Source organism: Malaclemys terrapin, chromosome 4, assembly GCF_027887155.1.
Source record: "Malaclemys terrapin pileata isolate rMalTer1 chromosome 4, rMalTer1.hap1, whole genome shotgun sequence".
NCBI lineage: Eukaryota > Metazoa > Chordata > Testudines > Emydidae > Malaclemys > Malaclemys terrapin.
The window spans coordinates 99881371-99906366 of record NC_071508.1 but is presented as its reverse complement, the minus strand read 5'-3'; the positions used below and the strand labels follow the sequence as shown (position 1 = coordinate 99906366).

Sequence of the window (24996 nt, the reverse complement as noted above, 5' to 3'; positions counted from 1 at the left end):
CAATTAAAGAATTTGGCCCACTGTCTTTGCCTCACTTTATAAGGGTAGATCTACAGTTGCAGCAAGGTTTATAGTACAGACACCAGGGTGACCAGACGTCCCGATTTTACCAATGTTCGGTCAGGACGCTGGACAAACAAGCAATTTTGCCCTCCGCTCCCGCGCACAGGTGGAGCCCGGAGGGGCTCGTGCCCCCCCAGCCCCGACTCCGCCCCTTCCTTCCCCCATTGGATCCCTCCCCAAATCCCTGCCTCTTCCCCAAGCACGCTGCATTCCTCCTCCCTCCCAGGCTTGCGCCGATCAGCTGTATGGCTGCGCAAACGCTGGAGGGAGGCCCAGGGGACGCAGGGGAGGGTGGGGTGAGTGAGTTTGGCCTGGCCCCGAGCGCAAGCAGGAGGGCAGGGCGGTGCCTGCAGGGGCAGCCCCGGGTCCGGCCTGGGGAACCGGCTCCCTGTACGCGCCCATGGGTGGGGGTGGGGTGGCAGCAGCTGCCCGCACGGGGACTCTGACAGGGCTTCACCTCCCACCACATGCGCGCCACCCCACAGGGCGGGCTGTAGGGAAACCCCACCCCAGGACAGAGGCACCGGCAGCCCCGTTCGTTCCCCTATGGGACCCGAGCAGGACGGGAGGGCTGGGGCCTGCTGCCCCCACTCCGGGGCCACCCAAGGTGCTCTGCGGGGGCAGCTGGGCACAGGCCAGGCCTGGGCACACTCGGGGTGATGGGATTGTGCCACCCCACAGGGCAGGCTGTAGGGAAACCCCGCCCCAAGGCGGAGGCCGTGGCAGCCCCATTTGTTCCCCTGCAGGACCCGAGCGGGACAGGGGGCTGGGGCCTGCTGCCCCCACTCCGGGGCCACCCGCAGGATTGCACCAGCTGGGCACCTACGGGGGGAGGTGAAGACAAGGCAAGCTGGTGCAGGGTGGGGGTGGGGGGGTTGCTCCAGCGGCTTTTTTTTTTTTCCCCTCCACCCCCCCAGTGTCCCAATATTTCAGTTTTGTCATCTGGTCACCTTAACAGACACTGAACACCCAGCTAGTACAGGTATAAAAGCAGTGTAGACAGGCAAGTAGAGTAGAGACATGCCAAAAGCTTATAGCATCCATGGCTGTCTACATACCCAAGCAGTGCCTCCCGCATACACACTGCTATTTTTAGCAGTATAGTGTCCTGCTGCATCCCCACTGTGAGAGCCTTTGCTCACTGCAGTGAAAGACTCCAGCAGTGGAAAAAGGATCTGGCACAGGAGAGGCAGCCAGGAAAGCCTCCAGCAGAGGGGAGCTGCCAGACCCCTTCTGCACTGCTTCCCCCTGCCAGAGCCTTTCACTGCCACATATAGCTACAGGTATCTTACACACCACTGCAAGAGTAGACAAGACCTAAAAGATTTATGCCAAGTGTTACTTCATTTAACTGTATGAACCTTTTTAGGATCACATAAGAAAGGCATTGTATAAAATAAAATGGCAATGTACTATCACACCATAATCTCAGCTTTTGAAAGATCACTGGGCATTTCTTTGAACAGCATGAATGAACATAATTGGGTAGATTTAATATCATCATAATCTATCAGCAAATGTAGCATTTCTATTCATGTATGGATCTATGTGAAAATACCTGCATATTTTAGTTTATTTTTGACTAATATTTACTAATCACAGTACTGAATCTGTTTTACACTGGGATAATGCCCCTGAAGACAATGAAATTATTCCAGATTTATACCTGTGTGAATAAAGCAGATTTTGTCTGCATATATGCATAAAACAAACATTTTCAGTCAGCAAATTGCTTTTGTACTATAACTTGGCTAGCTAGGTGTTAAAATTCATCCACATCTAAAAATAAATATATCTCAAGGACAGTTAAGTACTTCTTAATTGTGCAAGGGTCAAACTTTAAGTTAGTGTTTGGATTAAAGCTGTTAAATGTGACTGAGGATGAAGCGAGAATGGTGGATGCTGGCAATATGCTTTTCCATTCAGAAAAGCCTTTAGGCATAGTTAGGAGGTTTGGTATGCACTAAAATGCTTTCTGTGGATGGCCCAGCCCCAGACTGAAGCAGCCCCAAACTTGGCAACACAGATCAAACATAGGCAAGGATTCAAGACATGCAAAAAACCCAGAGGGCTTCTGAAAAAGAGAGTTAGAAATGAAAACATATGTATCTATTCAAAGGTCAGACATGCCTACCTAAAATGGCAAAGATGTCAGTTCAGGGTAAATATGAGGTTATGTTAGTGAAAAAATTTGAAATCGTGAAATAGGTTCACTATTCTTCCAATGAGGGAATATTTTCATTGATAAAACAGTTGTGCTCTGCCATCAGGTGCAATTAGAAAAATGAGTTAATTCTGAGAGCTTATAATAACATTTCTAAGAAAAATTGAGAAAAAACTAAAATGTTGTTTCAACAAAGAAAATCTAACTCCTGTATTTTACAAATCTGTACTTGACAATAGAGCTACCCAGTTACGTTTGCCCTCTTCAGAGTCCCCCCATAGCCCGTTATCCCCCAGCCCAGAATGTCTTGGATTCAGATACTTAGCATAGCATTACATACAGAAACAACAAATGTAACATACTGCCCTTTAAAATGTGAGGAAATATGATCCTAGGAGCACAAGGAAAGTTAATAAATCAGGAAGCCCAAATTATGTTTGCAATATAATCAGCCACAATATAGTCACAGAGAGTGCAGGCACTGAGCTGGGTCCCCAGCAATGCTGTCTTCCCCAATGGGGGCAGCGAGGAATTCTGGGTGAGTCAGCAGGAATTCCTCAGGGGGCTCCAGCTGCAGCATGGGTGGCCCCTCTATGGTCTTTCAGAACCAGGCTGTGCATCAGAAGCCACAGGACACACTTGGTCTTCATAATTCTATATTCCTGTAGGTAACAAATTGTCTTAACAAATAGCAATGGTGATATAAATTCGTTGTGGGGAAAACAGAAAGAATTTTGATCTAACAAAAACCCTCTCTCTCTAAGTCATTTATTCACAGGGAGGAAAAAACATAGGGAAGTTCTGAATATTGTGCTGTTGGGCAGCAAATCTGGATATGTTCTTGTTGTTCTGGGGGTTCTGCTGTTGATATGAAGGAGGCTGTGAACGATTGGAAGGAGGCATGCACATGAAGTACAGCCAGATCCAATTGACAGTGGAACATAATGTTCTGCGTGGAGGAACCTACACTGATCTCTCTCAAAACTGGTGAAATTGAACTTGCAAAACTTGAACCCTGCCTGTGCTGCAGAGATTGCCTCCTGGATTATGTGTTGTCACTGGCTGCTTGCTTGCCTATGCAGTCTGTCCTCTCCCCCTGGCCACCAGTGGTGACTCTAATCAGTTCCCCAGGGAGAAATATCTGATCACACCTTCTCACCAGCTAATGAGCACAAGCGGTTTCAGTTGGATGGCGGCTGCTTAGTTTCTGGTGAGAACAATCCATTCCCCAGTCCATAGGGACACAATCAAAGCACAGACTGGCCACAGTGTCCTGGCCCTGTCCTCTCTCCCAGACAATATTTCAGAATGTTGTATTTCCAGAGATAAGGTTGTCATCATAACTCATTGTGTAGATATGAAAGATCACAACCTCCACTGTAAGCTTATAAAACAGTCGTATTAAATCAGTGTCCTTCATAGATTATTAAGTGTGTGTGGGGCGGGGGGAATTGCCAAAAATCTTTTACATTGAAATAAAAGCTCTTTAATTCACCGTGTAAAAATGAGAAATTCACAATGGTGTGACATTTGATGAACACGATGGTGTGACATTTGATGGAGTGAGCAGCAGAATCCTTGCCAGACATAGCGCCATCTTCAACACATGGGCTTGCCGTTTCTGACGTTCTGAGCACACTCTCTCCCCACATTTACTCCTTGCAGCAGGGCGTCGCTAACGTCATCGAGTCCCACCAACGTGATGAAAGGGGAGACAAATCCATAAAGGCCTGCCAAGGCCATGCTGAAAGGCCAGGCAAAAAGGACCAGTATGAACAGCCAGAGCAAACTCCACATCAGATAGAAGCAGCTTGTCTTAAAGTGCTCACTGAAACATTACAAAATAATCTGGATTAGTGCCAAATACATCTGACATTTTTCTTTCTGTTCTTTTTTCCCCTCTATGCTAATCATATATAGCAAAAAATAAGATTGAGTCAGTAAAGGTGATCCAAATGCAATATTACAATCCTCACTTGGTATCTAAATGATACAAAATAATGGACAACACCCCTCTCTGTAAGCACAGTGACCTGATTTACAGAGCAGTTATTTGTGTGCACATTTCTGTATGTGCCATTTGGGCCTCAGTTCTGAAATGTATTCATTCACACTCCATCCTTGGATGAAGAGGTGCTTATGTAAATGCTAAGGGCAAAATTTCAAAACTGGGCTTGTAAATCCATATTTACACACTTAACATTAGATTTAAAGCTCAACTTTAGGGACCCAGCTTTGAAAATCCTGGCCTAAGTAATCAGATTCAGATATTACTGAAGTATCAAAGGGGTAGCCGTGTTTGCTGCTTTTACAGATCCAGACTAAGAGTCCTGTGGCACCTTACAGACTAACAGACGTATTGGACCTATTGGGATCCAGGAAGTGGGCGGGCAAAGCCCGCCCACTGCTAAAGGATCCCCCCCCAGCCTAAGGGGGGGGTCCACAGGACCTGGAGACCAAAAAAGTACGGGGGACAACTAATAAAAGAACAGGGACAGGAGTGAGGTCAAAGGGTCAAACAAAGTGAATCAGACGGGGACACCGAGCAGAGAACCCCCGATAGCGCCCACTGCTCCTCGAAGGCGTCAAGGGAGCCAGTAGACGCCGCCCAGAGGAACTCTGCCCGGATACGTGAAAGAACAGAGGACCTGAAATACGCCCCACAGTCACAGGAAACTCCATCGGCCAACCTCCTTACTCTGGTTTTATAGATGGCCAGTTTTGCTAGGGCCAGAAGGAGGTTGACCAGGAGGTCCCGCGACTTTGTGGGGCGACGGATAGGGAGTGCATAAATAAAAAGGTGAGGAGAAAAGTGTAACCAAAATCTTAACAAAATATTCATGAGGAGCCGGAATAGGGGCTGCAGCCTGGCGCACTGATTTTTGGTTTGACGGTAGTTCCCAGACATCCCAAAAAAAAAAAAAACTGATTTGGATCAAACTGAAACTTCTGAAAATCTTGACGAATCAAAAACATCAACAAAAATTGTTTTTGATACAAACTAAATATTTAGCTTGATCCAAAACAAAACATTTCATTTTGTTTTCAGGCAGTTTTTAAATAAAAAGCAAAGGGCATGAAGAGCTAGATTCACAAAACAGCCAGAAGAGAAGGAATGCATAACTGCCTCCTTTTTGCTCAGTGATTAGGGTACTCACCTGGAATGAGACCAGAGTTCAGTTCCCCCCTCTGCCTAATGTGAAGCAGGGATTTGAAATTTTGGTCTTCCAGATGGTGTACTGAAAACTGTATTGAAAGTACAAGCTATAATTCTCAGGACTTTTTCCTGTCCTGCTTGCAGACTAGGGAGCATTCCTTGGAAGCATGCAATTTGGGTCTAGCCTCAGTCAGTCTATAGACAGCCAACCTAGAGTAAGGTGGGTGGGGTGAGTTGTGCTTCTGCTTTAGGGAGCAGCCTGCTTTACCTCTCTCTGTTTTGAGATTCTGGTGTATATTAGGGTTCTGAATTCTAAGAAATAAAGTAGTTATGTTGCAACCTTCCAACAAGAGAATTTATGTTTTTATCTAATTTCTCTGTGTATACCATGAACATAAACATCCCACATTGTAGGAGTGTGGCCTAAGCAGTGGGATATTCTGGGGACACGTCACGCTCAATTTCTCCCATTGAAGTCATACCACTTTGAATAAAGAATCATTAGTGCAAAGACTTGAATTTGGCTCTCCCCACTGAGTAACCTAACCATTGTGCTGTAGGGTAACATGGGGTCAGCAGGTTCTCAAATCTTTCCTCCTGAAGCTGTTCCACTTTGTATAAATACTTGAATAATCACAATGCCAAAGAAAGAATGAGAATGAGTCTAGGTCTTGGTGGGTAGGGGACACACTGAGGGGGAGGGGGGAACCCAAGTGCAGGGCCCTAACTTAATTAACTATTTAATTATTTATACACAGTGCAATAGCTTCAAGCAGGACAGATTTATCTGAACAAGATTTTTTTAAATTTATCATTATTGATGATATCTCCGATTATAAATATTTTCTGTTTACAAACATATAAAGCATATTGCTCCATTCTGGCTACATTTACAAACGGCAGCCTCCCTTGTACGCTTAATGTGAACACTAGAAAAATAGTGCTATGCTACTACTGATCTGCTTAAACAGCTACAAATTGGACACATGGCTAGTCTATCCGGATGCATCCTGTTATCATTGTTACTTCAACCTCCCTGCCTACTTGCATGTCTCACCCATGTTAGGTCTTTTATTGTAGATTGAGAGTGGTTTGGGTCAGAGATTGTCATTTTCTAGGTGTCTGAACATTACTGAGCACAATGGGGTCCTGACGTACATGAGATAAAACAACACACAAATAACTACATTAAAAGAACATTAAGGATGCCAAGTTGAGAACTCAGAAGTGGGAAAAGCCACATATAAGGATGCCTGTGCAACCTTAATTTGGGCCCCTGTGTGCCCAGGGAGCTTGGTAGTTTGGGAGCCAGGCAGCCTGCTAGGGAGCTGGGTAACCCACTAGGGGAGAAGCTGGCCAGCTCTAAAGGTCTGGGAACCCGGCAGCCTGACTTCCAGCCAGAGGGCCACACATCCTGAGAAAGTTTCAGAAAGTTTGAAACAAGATATGGTTTCAGTTTTTCAATTATTCATTCCCATCTGGAATTAAATTATATTTGAATTTTCACTGAACAGGAATCCCAGATTCCAGAGAAGGGAATGAGCCCCTCAAAGCTCCCATTAGAGTCAATGGGAACAAACAGTGTCTCAAGATCAGGTGTTTAGGGCTGAATCTGCAAACCCTTCCTTATACAAAAAGTCCCACTGTTTTTTTCAGCGAGACTACTTGCATAAGGAAAGATTTTCAGGTTCTAAGCTCTTCAAGACAGGGATGTACCATTTTGTACAAGTAGCAGTGAACACTTATGATGCTGTCTAAAACAGAGATTATTTTGAAGTCAGAGATCCTTATGTAATATAGTCTCACCCATAACATATAATTTATGACAAAGCATTTAATCTCTAATGCCACAAAAGGTACTTAGGCATCTAACTCTCAGACTTAATCACCAAGTCCCACTTTTAAGCACTGCCGGAATCCACAAAAACCCCTGCTCAGCTGCCACCTAACTCTATAGGCACCTACATTTTTGCAGTAAGAGTTCCCTATGTGCCTATGTTTATGTCTCTGAACAAATGCGCTGCTGCCTCCCAGTCTAGGTGCCCAGGTGCTTATCTCCCACCTGAGCTCCAGAGCTGACCACCAACTGGGAGAAGATAAGTGTTCAACCATCTATCTTGCCTGTAGGGCCTGATCCAGTAGGTGTGCTCAGTGGCCACACAAGGCGTCACAGGAGGAGAAGCAGCAGCAGTAACTGCTCCTTTAGCCCAGTGTTCAAGGCACTCACCTCGGCTATAGGAGACCAGTGGTTCAGGTCCCCACTCTGCCTGCTGAGAAGGGTTTTGAACAGGGATCTGCCACCCTGTGAAGAATGCCATGGACTATGGGATGGTCCAGCATGGGTCTCCTTTAGTCTCTCCTATTGAAGTTGTTCTACTTTACTCACCTAAATAGCAGATCACTGTTCAAATCCCTTTTCCTCATCAGGCAGAGGGGAGAACTGAAATCAAGGTCTCCCACAGCCAGGTGAGTACCCTAACCACTGGGCTAAGGATTATAAGGGAGTTCCTCCTCTTTCCTCCCTGCCCATTCCCTCCAGCAATTTTGTATGGAGTTAGGCAGCATCTGAGCATGCAAGTCCTAGAGGAAAAGTAGGTGGCCAAATGCCATTTTCCCTGGTTTTTGGATCACAGGCACAGATAGACACTTCCTGGACTTAGGCGCATCTCATCTCCAGGAGGAGGCACAGCTTGGAGTACCCCCCTCTCATTGGCAGCTCCCCAGGGGCGGCTCTAGCTTTTTTGCCACCCCAAGCATGGCAGGCAGGTAGCCTTCGGCAGCATGACTGCGGGAGGTCCCGCGGCTTTGGCGTACCCGCCACCGAATTGCCACCAAAGCCACGGGACCGGTGGACCTCCCGCAGGCATGCCGCCGAAGGCTGCCTGACTGCCGCGCTCGCAGGAGCGGTGGTGCCTGGAGCTGCCACTGCAGCTCCCATTTAGCTACCTCAGGGAGAAACTCACCTAGAGTGCTGGGTTTTGTGGATTGCATTCTAAGGCACCTATCTCTCCTCAGGCATTGTAGAGGGAGCCTATGAGCCTAACAGGTCGCATTGTTGTACCAGTGTGACTTTTCAGGCACTGAAAAGTTAGGCATTGTGGTGATCAACATCACAAAGCCTAAAGTTCCTTTGTGGATCTGGGCCTTAGAATCAAAACAAGAAGTCCTTACCTTCCATCAGACTTCTGAGATTTCTCACCCTTTTCAAGCATTGATGATCAGACAAGCGCCACCTGAAGACACTATGACAAGACAGTCAGAATAGTGTAAATGCCTTCAGCAAAAAGTGAATTGACTACACCTGGAATATTGCATTCAGTTCTGGGCACCCAAATACCAGAAAGATGTAGATCAGTTGGAGGGAGTTCAAATAACAGCAACAAAAATTATTAGTGTGCTTGTAAGAAAAACTAAGGGATTGATCCAAATCCCATTGAAATCAGTGAAAACACTCTCATTAGCTTCAATGAGATTTGGATCAGGCCCTAAAAGAGCTTTGCTATCAGAAGATTAAGAGAGAGGGGGGAGAGATAACTAACTATAAGTAACTAAAAGGGTTAAACATTAACAACTGAGAAACATTTATTTAGAGTGATATACACTATGTAGTTATTTACTGTAATTAACAAATGAATTTACTCTGGCCTTTAATTATATATCATTATGTATCATTGTAGATCTTATAAGTGTATTACTTTAGGTTGGCATTTTCAAAGGATGCTAAGGGATTTAGGCATCTATAACCACTAAAATTCAATAGGCAATGGGCATCTAACTCCTTTGGGTTACTTGGTTGTCTCTGACTGAGAGACTGTTTTGTTGATCAGGTGCAGTAATACCATAACAACAAGCACGGGGTAAAATTCAATAAATAGATCAAATAAACAACAGGGTGAATGTTAAGGATGTCTACAAAAAATCAATCAGACTGGGAAACTGTCTCCCAAAGGAAATGGAAGAAGTCTCTACCACTCGAGACCTTTAAAGCAAGGCTAGAACACATGCAAGCATCTCCCAATTATTCAATGGATTTTATCCTCCCCAAGTCCCTGTGAGTTAGGGAAGTTCTAGCCCCATTTTACAGATGAGGCACTGAAGAATAGGACAGATTAAGTTGATTTATGTGAGGTTGCACAGGAAGATGTCTAAGCTAGGAATAGAAACCTAGCCGATATCCCGAATCTGAGGCCAAGTCCAATACCCTTCCCATTAGACCATCCTTCCTCCCCAAAGAATATGAGAATGGGATATCAAATATCTGTGGTGAGAAAGGGTGGGCCAGATTCTCCAAAATGATCTGCGTGAGTAGGCTTTGGTATCTGTAGGGTCTTGCTGGTTTCAGGGGGTCTCTGCATAGGTATGTTTGCCCACGGGGATCAGCTTGCAGGAGTAGGGCTCTACTTTAAAAGTTAAATACTTTGTTTGACTATATACTGTAACAGCTGGAAAATAGATCAGTAAAAGGCTTACCTTAAGACAGAGAGATTTCTGCAGCCTCTTAATGAAAAGTCACTCTGATCCAGGAATTCACTGACGCATAAACACACAAGCAAGTCGAATATCACAAGGACCTTGCAAAATCCCTTGATTTCCCTTATGCAACTTGACTGAGCATGATCCTACAAAGGGTGTAAAAACATCACTACTTCCAAAGCAACTAACGTGATGTCACAAACAGGCTTATGACTTAATGAGGGAAATAGGCAGCCAGAGCAGATGAACTCTCAAGGAAAAAAGCTCGTTTTCATGATAATATCTCTAGTTGTTTAAAGCAGGAGACGTGAAGAAAGAAAAGCTAAATGCTATATATGTGGACTTGTCTTGGAATAGAATCTTTAATAAAGCTCTCTGTGTGGTTATTGGTTTTTTAATATTCATTTGTATATATTGCCTTTGCCTTGTACAGTACATTTATTTAAACAAACATATATAATATTAATAAATTCAGGATCCAGCCATACCAATGTATATCTTACTCCCAAAGCCAATATATGGGGAAAAAAATAGGGTTATTACAAAAACACAAGTAGTCTAGTGGGCAGAATTCTGCATGCGTGGTGGGAGATTCCAGTGTTATTCCTATTCTGACACACTGTCATTCAAGAACATCACCAAGTTGTGTTATGCAGCAGAGACAGATGGGTTCATCATCCAGAAGTGCTCCACATCACTCAGCATCAACCCCTCATTCAGCCAAATTGGGATCAGTTCAGGCTGCAGGATTATAGCGTGGGCATACAGATCCAACAAGCTAATGCATAACCTCTACCACTAACACAACATGGCATGCTTCTTGTAAGAGGGAATTCTAACGGATAGCTGATGCTACCAAAAGAAGAATGGCCCTCTGGTTAAGATATGGAATTGGGAGTCAGGAGTCCTGGGTGCTATACCTAGCTCAGAAACAGATATCCTATGTGCCCCTTGGGGAAGCCACTTAGACTCTCTGGGCCGGACTCTATCTTGCACTAAGGCCCCTTTGCACTGCTTAGGGAAGAAATAAGAGTCCCTGAGCAATACCCCCCAGTGCAGAACACCCCTGCCCTTGGCACAGAGCTGGCTCTATGCCACATCCACCACAGCCTCACAGGAACGATCTGGGAGTGGAAGTGCAGGAGATGTGATCCAGAGAAAGGAGGAGGTGGATTGGTGTGTAGTGAGGCAGACCTGCACTGTGGTAATTCTGCACCCCTACAATAACACATAGGGACTATTGCAACTGGTACAGTAGTTAGGACTGCCCTAGCTTGCATGGAGGAGTTGCAGTGGAAGAGCAGGAGATGTGAGCCAGAGGAAGGAGGAGGTGGATTGGGGTGTAGTGAGGCAGACCTGCACTGTGGCAATTCTGCATCCCTACAATAACACATAGGGACTATTGCAATTGATACAGTAGTTAGGACTGCCCTAGCTTGCATGAAGGAGTTGCACTGACCCCCATAGACCCTGAACACTTATGCTGGTGTGAAGTCATACATACAGTTTTATAACTACAAAGGGAATTTCAGTAAACTAAAAGAGGTGGTGATGATAATGGGGGGAGGAGAGATGATGGAAGAGAATAGAGGGAAAAAAATCAAATAAATAAGTGAAACGCCAAAGGAAAGAAGCCAGCCAAAGGACAACCAAATCTTACAGGAAAAAGTAATAGGAGGATATAAATAACAATAAGGAAAGGTGAGTGTTAAATAACAAAAAAAAACAAAAATAAAAAACATCCAGAAATGTAAAAGCAAAAAGACAAGGAAAATAAATTGAGAGAGAAAAAGTAGAATAGGAAAGAAGAAAGTAAAGGAAACGAAAGGGAAGAATAACTAGAAGTCAATCTGGCAAACATGCATGATGTATCTTTACTCACAGGAGCAGTCCCACTGAATTCTATGATGATTTTGGCAGCTTCATTTCAGTTTAGAGTTGAAAACATCCTCTAATTTGTACCTGAGGCTGATAGAGAGGAAAAGAACCACAGGGAACCATTCTAGATCCTTTGCAAAGCTCCTTCAGCACTTTAACTCTGAGCCTGGCTGAGTTCCAGGAAGGTTTGTGGCAATGTCACAGACATAGCCTTGACATTAGTAGTGCCCAATGGTAGAGAGAATAATACAGAGAAGGCATGTAATGGAAGTAGAAGTGAAGAGGGAAATAATCAGTGTTCAAAATCCCCAGGACAAAACAGCTTTGATTGTATCAATCATATATTCACTTTGCAATGTACAAATCTCTCTGATACACTTCAGAGTCCATTTTACTAGTTACTGATATTGCTGTACCTAGATTAGAAACAGACAGTTATGATTGGGAGGCAAATTTCATTACACTCATGTGTTCAGTTGCTTATTTCTCTCCAAAAAAAAAAAAAAAATGACCCTGGAACTGATATTTCAAAAGGTAGTTAGGGGCACTCAGCCTCTACTGCCTCCCTGGAAGTGACTTGTCCATTGCACTTTCTGCCTGTAAACAGAAAGTGCAATGGACAAGCGCCTTCCAGGAGGACACAGCCAAGGAGACGTCATTTTGACTTTCCCATCGAAAAATTAGATTTTGCTAAAAGGGGAGCAGGGAGGTTGGGTAGGAAAATAATTCGGACAAAAAACTTCCTGACCAGCTCTAATTAGTAAACTTAGATAGACCCCCTTGTATGTGTACATTAGGATTAGAGCTGGGCAAATCATTGAATTTTTGGTTCACTGGCAGTTTCAAAAAATTAAAATTAAAAACAAAATTTGAAAATTCCAAAACATTTTGGCAAATGGAATGAGTTCATTTGAAGTTAAACAAAACATTTCAGTGCACCCAGACCTTTTGTTTGCAGGTATTTTTAAAGAGCTAGATTCAAAAAAACACCAGGAGAAGAAGGGTGGTGGTGCTGGTGATAGATGTTCTCCTGGGCATTGTCCTGAAATGTGGGAGATCCCTGCTCAAAGGACCAATTTTTATACAGCTTTAACAGGAAATACTGAGACTTGCCCCCAGAATATCCCATAGGCCGGGGTTAGCTCACCTGCAGTAAAGGAGATGCAAGTTCATAATCCCTTCTCTGTGTCAAGCAGAGGGGGGCATTGAATCCCTGATCTCCCCTATCCCAGCTGTAAGTTACATAGGGGCATCGCCAGCAGCCCCATTTTGTAAAGGGGTCCTCAGTCCCCCACACAAAAAAATTGGATGAAACTATTCCATAAATTGGCCACAAATTAGCCAAATCATTTACTATTTGCCAGAAAAAAATGGCCCAGCTCTAATTATGATACAGTCTATAATTACATGGTGGCTGAATGGAAAAATTTAAAAAAATCTTTTCAGGTCAAATTAAACATTTTGTTTGATGCAAAACAAAATTTTTATTTAATTTTTTGTGGGGGGTGTTTGCATATATTTTATTTTATTTTTGGAGGCGAGAAAGTATTTTTGAAACTATTTTACAAATTTAACCCTAATTCACAAATAATTTCAGTCAACCCAAAACTGCATCTTTCAGCAAATAAACTATTCGTCTGAAAAATTTTTGCCCAGATCTACTCATCAGTATAGTGTGAGTGCTAAACATTAATAGATTGCTTTTCAGAACACCCCAGTGAGAGGAAGAAATATTGTTTACACCTGTTTTATAGATGGAGAAAGTGTAGAATAAAGTAATGGTCCAAAGCAGAACTGGCCAGGAATTTTTTGACAAAACAATTTGCCATCAGAAAATGTTAATTCATTGAATCAGCAATTTTGCAGAAACATACCGGTTTCAATTAAAATTTCATTGAGAATGTTTCTCAAGTCCAGGTTGGAACTTCTGGTCAAAACCAAAGAGAGACCCCAGAATAGCCACTAGGCCAGAGGTTAGGGCTGTAGGAAAACCAGGTCCAAGTCACTACAAGGCGCTAGAACATGGGTCTCCCATATCCTTAACCACTGGGTAATTGGCTTTCAGAGGTGGGGGGCGGGGCAGGTCCATGTCTCTAAGAGATTACTGGAAATGCACCGGTAAGCATATAGCCAATTTCACCCTGCCATATAATGAATACCCATTCAGTAACATCCAACTAATGTCTGCTGCAGCAGAAACAGATAAGCTCTTATAAACTCAAAGATAATGTTCCATACAAATGTTCACTGTAACAAAAATATGAGAGGAGATATGCAGCAAAGATAGGCCATATAAAGACAGAATGAAAACTTTGAGAACATAAATTTTAGCATGTCTTTAAAGATTCTTGACAACTGCTTAGATAATGTTTCAAGTTTACAGTGTAGTGTATCATAAAATAAGAAAATGGCAAAGCAAAAGAAACTTTAATGTCTGTATTTATGACAACTGATTTTGAATATACTTGAAATTAATATTTCAGTGTAGCAAACTCTCAAACAAAGTTGCCATCATAGATATGCCTAGTAAATTAGCATTAAACAAAATGGTAAAGTGGAAAGAAAGCTAATGGATACTATAAACAATTAAGCATCAATTTAAATATATACATGGATGAATAAATACTAAAATGAAACAGTGATCTGACAGGAACGCCCAATCTAACTTTCACATATTTTATAACGAGGCCAAATAAAATTCAGGAGCCAAACATTCCCCCAAACAGGGTTCAAACGCAGATTCCCATCTTTCCAAATGTGGCCCTCTTGATTAGGGCCATTGGACTGATTTGAGCTCTGGGACAATGTTTTTAAATGTGGGTGCCCACAGTTTGGAACCCAAGTTTTGAGAACTGTGGCTGTTAATCCTAACATTAATTTGAGGTTTAGGTCTGGTGTTTCAGTTCTGGCTTCTCTCTAATTTCAATTCATGTGCACAAATAAGTAAAAACGGCATCATTACTCATTGCGGAAACAGGAAGAATGGTTTTAAAAGACAAAACAGTATTGCTATAGTTTCCTTCAGAGATTATCAAGTCCCATTTATACATTATCCAAGAACCAAACAACTTTTGTACAGAAATAACTCTGAAATCCAGCGCAGGACACAGTAAAATGCTTGTCAGTTGCAATTCTGTCTTTATTGCTCAGCAAAGGGGCTTGCCATTTTGTACATTCTTAGCACACTGTCTCCCCAAATTTACTCCCTTCAGCAGTGCTTCACTGAAGTCATCCAGTCCTATTAAGGTAGTGAGAGGGGAGAGGAATCCATAGAGGCCACCCAAGGCAATGCTTAAGGGCCAGCCAAAAAACACCAGGACAATGAGCCAAAATATTCCCCACATAATACAGCTGCAATCTGCCATCTTGAACCTAGTGAGACAGTTAGAAAATAGGGGTTAATTTGGGCAGGTTCTGTTAAAAGATATTTTATATATATTTTACTTCCTAAGAAAAATTCCTATTCAGGGGGAAAAAAAAAAGTTGTTTCAGCAAAGCAAATCTAACTCCTATATTTTACAAAATAATCTAATGCAATACAGTTCTCAAGTCACACGTGTAGCCTTGGGTGAAACAAAAGTTATATTAGAACCACTATCTTCCAGCCCAGAATGTTTTGAATTCAGATACTTATCTATATAGAGCTATGCTAAGTAGCAAGTGTGGCTTTTAAACTACAAGAAAATATGACTCCAGATAAAGAACATAATGAAGATTAGTAAGGCAGGAAGATCATATGATGTTAACAGCATAAAGAAATCCAGGTCTTATTCACAGGCACTCTGAGGGTGCACATAGCCTTTCAGGACGCCAACAGGCAATGCTGAATGAGGTCAATTCCTGCTGCTTGTTGACTGACTTTGGAGATACAGTGTGTACACAACTAGAACCAAATCTGCTCAATCTCAGGGTACTTCTTCACTTACCGGAGGGTCCGGCGGCAGGCAATCGATCCCGGAAGTGCTCGCCGTCGACGCCGGTACTCCAGCTCGCTGAGAGGAGTACACAGCATCGACGGGGGAGCCTTCCTGCCGCGTCTGGACCCGCGGTAAGTTTGGACTAAGGTACTTCGAATTCAGCTACGTTATTAACGTAGCTGAATTTGCGTACCTTAGTCTGAAGTGGGGGCTTAGTGGGGACCAGGCCTCAGTACCTGCTGGCCCCTTTCACTGCCACTTCCTCTGGGAGCCCAACACTGGGAGTATGTGATTTCTTTGACAGTCCAATAAAGTCGGGGCCAGAACCACCATAATAGTTGTTTCCACCCCCCCTCCCTCAACTGAGACATATGTTGTGAGCTGTCAGGGTCCTTTATTTTTGTCTTGCTCTTTCTTCCAGTAGCCTGGGAAAACATTAAGACTATACATCCTAAAATATTACACAACCCTAATTGCATCTTGGTGCATCCTGCTATACTTGTGAGGACTCCAGTTGCTATTTGGTGGTGATTGTCACCTTTATGTTCCTGTAGGTTACATAAAGGATTCCTCATAAAAGTTTTTTCTCCCCCAGAAAGTTTTCTTCGGACTACTTTTAATGTTCTATGTTAATTCAAATATGTTAAAATGTGGAAATGCACAGTTTAGTCATCCAGACAATCTTAACTCTGTTCTGTAGTGGCACTGTGAGGAGAAAAGAAAAAATCTGAATGCATCTTTCAAAATCAATGTACCGTAATCTAATTTGGGACCAGAAGCACTAAAATGCCTTAATCAAATCATATGCTTTTTGGATGGTGTCACTACAGGATAGAGTTAAGGTGTTTCGATGTTCCCTAACTGTTAATGGCTGTACCTTAACACGTTTGGATTGAAGTTTAATAATAATTCTTAATTTCCTGAGTTTAAAATGCCAGCTTTTGGGACAATTACAATGTAATTTATTTTACCCTAAATTACTGCTATGTATTTTCAACCTTAATTCCATTTTCTTGTAGTCTTTATCAGGAACTTAATATTGTTATTCATTAAAGCTGGTCAAAGAATTTTCAACAGAATAATTTTTCATCAGAAAATGGAGTTTTGCCAAAATCAAAATGTTTCACTGGAATGTGTCGACTTAGACAGAATTTTCAAAAGGAAAATGTTAAAATGAATTATTTTGACTTTCTTGTTTCATTTCAATGTGGTTGAAATGTTTGGTTTTGATAATGCAAAAATGTTTGGTATTTTACACTTTTTGTTCCATTTCATCTTGATGTTATAACATTTATATATATTAATTTAATATTTTATATTAAGTTTCAACTTCATCTAAATGAAATGTTCCAAGCTAAAAATTTTTGGAAATATTCTCAGAGAAATTTTGAAATTTCAATATTTTTTCCAATTCAGAACAAAACAAATGTCAAAAAGTGAATATTTCCTATGAAATGGAAATGTGGTTTTCCATCTAGCTCTATTTATTATTTGTAATATAGTAGCTACCGGGTAGGGTGACCAGACAGCAAATGTGAAAAATCGGGACAGGGGGTGGGGGTAATAGGAGCCTATATAAGAAAAAGACCCAAAAATCGGGACTGTCCCTATAAAATCGGGACATCTGGTCACCCTACTACCGGGTTACCATGAGATGACAGTCACATTGTGTAGGAACTATAAAAACAAAGAGTAAGAGAGAGTCTCTGTCCTGGGGACAGATAAAAGGTGACAGAAAGGGCATATCTGAGTTTGACGGATGGGGAAACTGAGGCATAGAGCAATTAAGTGTCTTGACCAAGCTCTTATCAATAAGGGTGGAGCCAGGAGATAAACCCAAATCTCCTGTTTCCCAGTCCAGTGCACTAACCAGAAGATGGCCCTTCCTATCCTTAATTACACAAGTAGTCCCAATTTCATGAGTAATCCTTATTCATGTACATAGTCCCATTGGGTTGAAACTACACACACGAAGGCTTGAGCCTTCAGGTAGTAAGTTCCTTGGGGCAGAGATGTACTATTTTGTAACTGTCTCTAAACAGTAATTGCACACACCTCTGGCACTATATAAATAATCATTTTAAAGTAATATCACTTGTCATATATGAATTATAACACAAAATATATTTTAAAAAAATGGATACCTTTAACCAGAATTCCCAATTGTCACCTTACTCAAAAAATCGATGATTGGGCCAAGCTCCACCTAAGGAAACTAGAACAACAGGATCAGGATACTGTCAAAACAGTTAATGAACAAAATAAATTGACTATGTCTGGAATACTGCATTATGTTCTGCATTGCATTCAATTCCAGGCACCTCAGCACCAGAAAAATGTAGGTTGATTGGAAGCAGTTCAAATAATACAAAAATGGCTATGGTGCTGGGGTTTATTGAGGAAAAGTTAAAAGAACTGCTTGTTTATCAAAAGATTAAAGAAATTGTGATACCCATCTATAAATATATGAAGATGAAGTGGTTAAGCATCAAGGATAGTGAGAAATGACTTAGGGTGTCAAAATGGTAGTCTAATTAGCCATCATGAATTTACACTGATCTTTAATGAAGTATCAGTGTAGATATTACTGATTTAAATTGGTTGTTTCTAATTGAGATGCTATTAAGATGCAAAGGATGCCATGGCAATAGGCACTGTGCAAAAAAATCATAAATAATAAAATACAGTAGGAACCTCAGAGATATGAACACCAGAGTTACTAGTGACCAGTCAGCCACACACCTCATTTGGAACCGGAAATACACAATCAGGCAGCAGAAGAGACACAAACAAAACAAACAAACAAAAAAAGCAAATACAGTACATTACTATGTTAAACGTCAACTACTAAAAAAAATAAAGGGAAAGCAGCATTTTTCTTCTGCATAGTCAAGTTTCAAAGCTGTATTAAGACAATATTCAGTTGTAAACTTTTGAAAAAACAACCATAACGTTTTGTTCAGAGTTACAAACATTTCAGAGTTATGAACAACCTCCATTCCCGAGGTGTTCATAAATCTGAGGTTCTACTGTAGGTAAATAAATGATGGGATGAATAAAGAAAATTTAGGGAGGCTCCCGGGAAAACCTTCTTGACAGTGAGATTACTCAGGCTGGGCAACAATGTCCCAAGAGACGTTCTGTTGCTTGAGACATTTAAAGCACCACTAGAAAATGTTATGCACCACAGGGTATAATCTTGCCATGGCAGTGGCTAATGGACAAGATTCCACAATAGGCCCTTTTCACTGCTGATTTCCAGGTTTCTGTGGTTAAATTAGTAACAGACGAATACAGCAACATATTAGCATCAAGTAGCTGGGGTCCATGAAAGGACACTGCTTTACTAACTTAATTTAAACTGCCCTTTGACACAGAAGGTAAATATTTTGTTTGATTGTGAGTAACACAGCAATATAAGGCTTACCTTTAAAGCATCTGTGTTTCTGTGGCCTTTTAAATGACCAGATGTACTCTTCTAGGCATTCACTGAAGCACAAGAAAACAAGCAAGCTGAATAACACCAGGAACTTAACAGAAAAGTCTTTGTTCCCCCTTATGCAACTTGCTGACATCATCTAACAGAAGTGTATCAAAACATTAATACGCTCACAGTAACCAATGTGACATCACAAACAGGCCACTGTTTCATGTGGGCAACAGGGAGCAGATGAGTTGAAACAAATGTCTTGTTGTCATACAAATATCTCCGACAGTATAAACTTGGGGGAAAAGATTTGCCATTGATCACCTAAGAACTGAACACACGCAGTCTACGCTCACACATCCTATACAATTAGTTGCCCTGTCTCTCCTGCCCTTGCCCCTCACTTTGGGTCCCTGTCACACATTATGCCCTACTTTGGGGATGTCAGAGACATGTACCCACTCCACACCCAGTCTTGCGCAAGCACCAAGCGAAGCGACCTCTGGTCTGGCACCCCTTGGGGGGCAGAGGGGGAACGGCAGCTGCAGGGCTGGGCCATGGGGGCTCCAATCAGGTGAACATAGTTACCATGGGGCAGGGCCCATGGCTCCATGTGGATGAGGGACCTGTCTCAGCAGGAACAAGGAGCCTGCCTCACCCTCAGGAGAGAGGAGGCAGACTGCCCCACTGCCCGCAGGGAGCGGGCAAGAGGGGCAGCCCCCCCCCAAACCAACCAGGCTCTTCCCCTCCCAGCTGACTCTGAATTGGCCCCAGTATATTACTAGGTGTCCAGAGCTGGGGTGGGAGCATAAACAGAAACACCCTCAGCCCTTAATCTTTCCTGTCTTCTTCCACACCCACCCTGGTGGGCTTTAGTTCAGCCTCCAGTGTGTTCAGACCCTTCCAACTGCCACCCTGTGGCAGTTACTCTTCACATGTGCCCAGCTTTCTAGGGTATATTTTAACAGGGGAAAAAGAAATCTGTAAACACAGTTCTATAAAAAAACATAAAGGCACCATAACTAAGGGAGGCAACAGTAATAAAAGAATAATTAAAATAAAATATTCCTAATAAATTATTATAATGGAAGAGAGGCGGAAAGAGGGAAAAACTGAAATGAAATAAATACATTAAAACCCTGAAAGGGAAGTGAAAAATAAAAGTAAACCAGAGATTAAATAGACCACAGAGAAGAGCTGGTAATGGAAGGATATAAATAAACAATTGCAAATTCTGAAAAAGATTAGAAAGAAATAGAGCAGGAAAATGAAAGAGAGAAAAACAATGAACAAATGAGACACATGTAAGAGCCCAAACCTGCAAACACACACACACACACACACACACACACACACACACACACTTCTTACTTACACTAGTAGTCCCTTTGTCCCAGACTTAGCACAGAACTGGAAAGGAAGAGGGAAAATGTGGTTTTAAACCATTTTTGCACACCCCAGTCTTAAGGCAGATAGAAGCCAGTTCAGCGCCAGCTGCCCTAACTTATCACTGATAAAGTTTACAGATGACACAAACACTGGGGGAGTAGTAAATCATGAAGAGGACAGATCACTGATAGAGTGATCTGGATCATTTGGTAAGCTGGGCACAAGCAAATAGTATGCATTTTAATACAGCTAAATATAAATGTATACATCTAGAAACAAAGAATACAGGCCATACTTACAAGATGGAGGACTCTATCCTGGGAAGCAGCGACTCTGAAAAAGATTTAGGGATATGGGTGGATAATCAGCTGAATATGATTTCTCAGTGCAAAGCTGTAGCCAAAAGAGCTAATGGAATCTTGGGATGCATAAATAGGGAGATCTCAAATAAGAATTGAGAGGTTATTTTAACCTCTGTATTTGGCACAGGTGTGACCGCTGCTAGAATACAGTGTCCAGTTCTGGTGCCCACAGTTCAATAAGGATGTTGATAAATTGGAGAGGATTCAGAGAAGAGCCACAAGAATTATCATAGGATTAGAAAACATGTCTTCTAGTGATAAACTCAGGGATCTTCATTTATTTAACTTAAACAGAAGGATAAAGGATTACTTGATCAGTCTATAAGTACCTGCGAGGGGAACAAATATCTGCTAATGGGCTCTTCAGGTATAACATGTTCCAGTGGCTGGAAGTTGAAACTACACAAATTCAGACTGGAAATAAGTCATGCAGCCAATGATTTTAGTTTAGTATCCATTTATTTATTTATCATGTGATGATAGGTTATACTACATATATTCACTGTATGTTAATTAGAGTTAATTTGTAGGATTATGAAAGTATAAGATTGATCAGTATTTAAAGGAACTATGTGGTAGACATTAGTAAGAGAAGCTGAAACGCAAAAACCCATAGGCCGAAGCCTCAAGACCTTAGCTTAACTATTTTGGGTCTTGGAGACAAAAAATAATGGCGCAAGTCAATGACCAAGAAATAACCCAAAAGATAATGGAAAAGAGGTACCAACTGGTAATATTGCAAAAGTATAGCTGGAAAGATTAAATTAAATTATAAAATGCTGTGACAACAAATATTGTCTCTAACACAGGCCCTAACCTCAGAATAAAGGTGGTACATCGATGTTAATAAAAACCTACCCAGCCTATAGAATTCGGCGTCCCTTGTGTTTCCAGGGGACACAAACCAATAAGAAAAAGAGGGTTGACACTTTCATGTACATGCACAGAATGTAGGTATAGACAAATTCACAGTATAAAAAAGGTTGCCCAGAACAGGAAAATTGAGCTTTCTAGGGGAACTCCAGCAGGAACCACTCACATACTGATGGTCAATCCATGAGAGGGCCAACAGACTAACACCATCTAGGAGGATGTGAGTATGTCTGTAGGTATAACTGGTCCATTATACTTATCTTTAGGAACTGTATATGCTGTAACATTTATAGCTTTGTCGGTAACTTTAATAAAATTACTAAAAGGTAAATGCTCTTGTAATTGTATGTGTTATTTGCCTATGGTTTCATGTGTTCCTATGAACTTGAAATATAAAACAAACAGAGGAAACTCTGTTGAACTTAAGACTCTAATTGCCAGAACCAAACTCACTGAAGTATGATTAATCTTAAATAAAATAAAAGGCTACAGATTTGGTGTCCAATAGCAGGGCCATAGAAAACACACAAAACCAATAAGAAACAAAAGTTTGAGAAAAAAATATAGAGAGATCAAAAGTCATAATGAACTAAAATGGAGACTTCCTGTTTCGCTTATGCTTGTTTGCATTTTATGTTGTTTTGTTTGTCTACCTGTCTGATGTTGTAAGAATTGAGCTCAGGGGAAAGAAATAGTGAGACCGCAGTTGTGTAAAAGGATTCTAGCACTCTCTTATGGGTAGAAACCCTATCAGAGTGAGTCAGATATTCCACCCTCAACTGCAAGTCATAAACTCCCCAAATCTGTTAATAAGCTCCATGAATTTTATACTCCTCTGGACTGCATCGCCGATGGAGGATCAAGTAAAACTTTGTGGGGTTACCTTGGTCACCGCCCCGCCTCTCGGTGTACTCCAGCTGTAAAACAGCTACAGGAGAAGCAAGCGCCACAAGCCCTTCTCAAATAGAGAAATCCCTATAAGATATTTATCAGGAGCAAGGAAGAGATGCCTTCTATAATTTTTCTAAGGAAAGTATGGAACAGAATAAATTATCTGTTCAGGCATGTGTTTTAATAGACCCACAAATGTCCTTGGAGGCCTTTGTGCGAAACTACATCAAAACCCATGGGGGAGGATTAGTTAGAAAACCAAGCAATGGCATCCTCTGGGCCCATAGATATCCTTGGAATTTAACGTGTTCCTTCTTTGAGAGGGGAAAAAGAAAAGAAAAGAGTTCAAGAAGTGAAAGGAATAGCCGTGGATTCTGTATATCTGGCATGTAACATCCTGGGGAGAAGATTTAAAAGAAAGCAACTGTAAGAGACAAGACAAGCCTTGTCCAGAGAGCAGGAGACTAGTGACACATTGAGAGAACAACTTAGTAGGACAAGAGAAGTAAATTCCATACTCCTGGATCAAAGGGACAGTTTGGCAAGACACCTAAGCTACAGCAAGCAACAGTTACAAAAAGCTGGTTATGAAATTCTGATGTGGAGAGACAGAGCAATGGGTCAGGGACGTTCATTTGGGCAAGAAGTGAGAATAGCAGAGCTGGCTCACAGAACACAGGTATTAGAACAAACTTAATACATATCCTCCAGAATGTCACGTCAGGTAATCAATATTGAAGGTGAAAATGAGGAGATGTGAGTAGATGAGGAGGATAACTGTATGGAGATAGAGTTACCATGGGCGGCGAGTTCTATGGGCCCGTGGTGCTTGTGCACCAGGAATATTCCGGCGCCCAGGCACCATGGGCCCAGCTCCCGCCTTCTGCCCCTGGGTGCCCCCTCCCCCGTGTCCCCCGGACCATTTAAAACAGCCTGGGGCCCCCACTCACCACCGGCAGCTCAGCGGAGCTGAGCAGCTTCCTGCCTGCTCGCTCCCCATGGCTGCCGGCCTCTCCCTGCGGCACCTGGGCAGGGTGGGTTTGTGTCCCACCCCAAGCGCCCCTGCGGCCAATAGGAAGCTGTGGAGGTAGTGCCTGGGGGTAGCAGCACACGGAGGCCCCCTCGGCCCACCCTGCCTAGGAGCCCTAGGTAAGCGCCGCACCCTCCCCACACCCTCCCAGAGCCTGCACCCCCATCCCCTTCCTACATTCCCCCCTCCGGCCCCCATGCTCCCTCCCAGAGCCTTAGGCAGGTGGGGGATGGAGTTGGGGGGAGTGGGCTCTGGGCACCACCAAAATTTCTACAAACCTGCTGCCCCTGGGAGTTGCCACCTCTATATGTTGTAAATATAATTCCAGATATTCCAGTAGCTGTGGTGGAACCTGGGGAAGAACAACAACGTGGAGGTAGAATTTTACCCCTACTTACCAGATTGAGAGCTAAACTCAGACAGGAAGAACAACAGGAAACTGAACAATGTGGAGAGCTAAGAATAGAGGAAGTATCAGACACAGAAGATTCGGAGGGAGAGAATGGGGGATTTGAAGAAACTGTCAGTAGTGAAGCAAGGAAAAAATAAGTTGTAAAACGTTTTGATGGAAGTTTTGATAAGAAATTGAATATTGCAGGTTTAAGACAAGAAATGAAACGAAGAGCAATTAGTAGCTGTTGTGAGAGTGAGAAGAAAGAGGGACAAAGAATGAGTAAGCCAGACCTGTAACAAACCCATCTGCAATTGTGCTGTTTGTTACAAGAAACTCAGGGAACTATAAAAGTTGCTGTGAAGGCCTGTAAGAAGGCAATCTTAGATATCAGTACCTCTCAGGAAAGACAAAAGTCTTTGCAACCTGAAATTCCAGCAAGTATTTTTGATATCTTGAAGTCAACTGAATCAGAAGGAATAATGAAAAGAACAAGTGGCATATTTCATTTTGAATCTGATGTGCCCACTGTACCCCATGCCACTTTAGAGCCAAAATCAGAATCTCCACAGAAACCTATGCCAGTGCCAAACCTTCCTAAGGTACAGGCACCTACCCAAGGCAAAAGAAAATGTAAAGGGTTACAGCAAAACCCTACATCTAAATTATCTACTGTTAAAGTTGCCCAAAGTTGGGAGATACCAATTCCTCTAGAGAAAAAGAAACCTAGACTCCCCAATATAACCATGAAGGAGAAGAATCAATCAATTCCTAATGTGGAACCAGTAGAATCCAGTAAACATGTCTCTCCAACAGCCATGGTAACACATGTAAAAACCTTAGAAGCCATTGCAAAAATGGTAGCGCTGATGAAAAAAGGAGATCCAGTGGCTGCCCCCACAGCACATTTAGAAACAGTAGTGAAACTGTTGCTGTTAGATTAAGAGAATTTGGATAAGATTCTACAGTTAACTGTAGACA

The 24996-nt window shown here is 42.3% G+C and overlaps 1 long non-coding RNA gene across 1 annotated transcript; it reads right to left on the bottom strand.

Moving 5' to 3' along the window:
• Positions 1-14161: 14161 nt before the first annotated feature.
• LOC128836644 (uncharacterized) lies at positions 14162-24253 on the bottom strand. Its single transcript, XR_008444817.1, has 5 exons — positions 24023-24253; positions 20768-20801; positions 19080-19141; positions 17797-17867; positions 14162-15107 (listed from the first exon to the last, which is right to left on the bottom strand). It is a non-coding gene; the product is annotated as an uncharacterized LOC128836644 (long non-coding RNA).
• Positions 24254-24996: the final 743 nt, after the last annotated feature.